Source organism: Rattus norvegicus, unplaced genomic scaffold (assembly GCF_021556685.1).
Source record: "Rattus norvegicus strain SHRSP/BbbUtx unplaced genomic scaffold, alternate assembly SHRSP_T2T unassigned-0000078, whole genome shotgun sequence".
NCBI lineage: Eukaryota > Metazoa > Chordata > Mammalia > Rodentia > Muridae > Rattus > Rattus norvegicus.
In genome coordinates, this window is record NW_028238811.1 from 17,501 (window position 1) to 20,000 (window position 2,500).

The 2,500-nt window shown below is 48.1% G+C and overlaps 1 long non-coding RNA gene across 2 annotated transcripts in view; it reads right to left on the reverse strand.

Moving 5' to 3' along the window:
* Positions 1–1,686: 1,686 nt before the first annotated feature.
* LOC147997677 (uncharacterized) overlaps positions 1,687–2,500 on the reverse strand; it is an 18,762-nt gene continuing 17,948 nt past the window's right edge. For both annotated transcript variants that reach the window (XR_015647614.1, XR_015647616.1), the window contains exon 3: positions 1,687–1,912. This is a non-coding gene — a long non-coding RNA (uncharacterized LOC147997677). The remainder of the gene's footprint in view (positions 1,913–2,500) is intronic.

The window sequence follows — 2,500 nt, forward strand, 5'->3', positions numbered from 1 at the left end:
CCCTCTCTGGCCTCAGAGGTCCAGGCTCCCGCTGGCAGGGCCCGAAGGGACTCCTGGGGGGAAAAAAAAATAAAGTCTCCGAGGCACCACCTAGCCGGTTTTATTCTTGAAGAAAAGCAAACATACATAATGGAATAAGGGAAAGAAAAAACCCTGTTTTCTATATACACAAGCAGTCGTAATTTGTTATAGTGTCCCCTTTGCGTAGTTTGGATTCGATGACTTTATTTTATCAAGCAAGTTTTAAACAGCGGTAACTCCAAAGAGGAGTCAACAGCCCCTTTAAGTGCAGTCAGTCATTGACCCTTTGGTCTGTCTGTCTGTCTGTCTGTCTGTCTGTTTCAAAACGAGGGAGGGCCTGCCTGCCTGCCTGCCTGCCTGCCTGCCTGCCTGCCTGCCTGCCTGCGTGCCTGCATCAGATCTAAATACAGTTCTCAGAGGGGAAGACAGAGACAAGTCAGAAGTCACTAGCACTCAATGGACGACCACCAACCTAAGGGCAGGCCTAGGGTAGAATTTGATGGACGGACGGACGGACAGACGGACGGACGGACGGATGGACAGATGGACAGAAAGGATCTAGGAGGAGCTTTGGGAAAGATGAAAAGCCTCCATTTCCCCCCAAAAGAACGAGCCCCAACAGCTGGGCTCTTCGAGATGAGTTATAAGGGGAACCACACATACAGTTTTGTATCACACATACAGTTTGTCATCATCCGTCAATACCAGGTAGACTTTTCAACGTATGTAGGTAGCTGTTGTCAGGTCAGTCCTTTACTAAGCCTCATGTAAGCTCTGCAGGGTAAGCCTCAGGAATTCATCTGTGCGTCCCGCAGGGTATGCTTTCTTGCTTTGTTAAAGGCTAGACTTTGGTTGCTGTCTGTCTGTCTGTCTGTCTGTCTGTCTGTCTGTCTGAATGAATGAATGAATGAATGAGCGAGGGAATGAACGAATGAGGAGGGGATGCACATGCCTATGGTTTTAAGATGCTTAATTTCTTTACAAGGTTTATTTATTTAAACATTAAACATTGGGGTTGGGGATTTAGCTCAGTGGTAGAGCGCTTGCCTAGGAAGCACAAGGCCCTGGGTTCGGTCCCCAGCTCCGAAAATAAAATAAAATAAAATAAAATAAACATTAAACATTAATCGGAAATAATGGAGTCAGCAGTTAAGAGTTCTGACTGTGTTCTTCCAGAGGTCCTGAGTTCTATTCCCATGGTGGCTCACAACCCTCTGTTATGGGATCGATCTGCTGTGTGTCCGAAGACAGCTGCAGTGTGCTGTTTGTAGGGTAAAGAAAAAAATACTAAAGAAGAAAAAAAAAAAAAGAGAGAGAAAAAGTTAGAAGCACCAAGTCAAGTCATGTAAATATTGCCCACATTCGGATTTAGACATGCCTGAGCTGTCAGGGCGAGGCTGGGTGAGAGCGAATCAGTGAACGATCGGACTCTTCCTCTCTCTGTGAGGGTGTGTCATGAACTCTATTACCATTTCCAAAGAGTTAGGTATGCTGGAGCGAAGTGGACCGGAAAGCCAAGGGAGGAGAGGTATGCCTACACGAGTCCACCCAACCCCCCCGCCCCCCCCCCAGGGAGACATCCTCGAGTGGTGGGGGGAGGGGCGAAGGTGTGGAGGGATAATTTCCAACAAATAAATCCCAACAAATAAATTACTAGAGACTTGATTCATTGATTTACTTTAAATTTATTGAGTGTATCGGGAAAGAGGGAAAATGGGTCAAGGAGGGAGGGAGGGAGGGAGGGAGGGAGGGAGGGAGGGAGGGAGGGAGGGAGGGAGGGAGAGAGGGATATCTTTTCCTCCAAATCGGCTGGTATGTAGTCTCAGTGCGTCAGAAAAAAGACTGCTTCTGGCCTCCTTTCTGATTACCCCAAGGCAGTCTGGTCACCGTGCTGTAATAGAAAGGGAAACCACAGTCAAGTCATGGGAGCGAGCGAGCAAGCAAGCAAGCAAAAATCATAAACAAAAGCAAAAACACGTCTGTTAAGTTGAGCAGAGCAGAGCAGAGCAGAGCAGAGTAGGGCAAAGCAATACAAGGTCACATTCCACAAAGGCTGATATAGTCTGCCATCTTGGTCTACAGAGTGAAAAGTAGAAGGAGAAAATGAATATCGCTTTGTGTGTCACAAAGTTTTTAAGTTGTAAGGAACATTGCAGGGCTAAACCTTCAAATCCTCAAACCACCCAACCCAAGCTTTCCTCCTCCTCATCCTCCTCCTCCTCCTCCTCCTCCTCACCCCCCATTGCCCCCCCCCCGTGTGGTGTGTGTGTGTGTGTGTGTGTGTGTGTGTGTGTGTGTGTGTGTTTGCGCACGAGCTCGAGCTCGGGCACGCATTTCTTTCACTGCACAACCATCATTGGAGGACGTTTAAATAAACACGAATGAATCAGACAGGCAGACAGACAGGGGCCCATAATGGATCCCTACAACTCGGTGGTGGTGGTGGTGGTGGTGGTGGTGGTGGTGGTGGTGGTGGTGG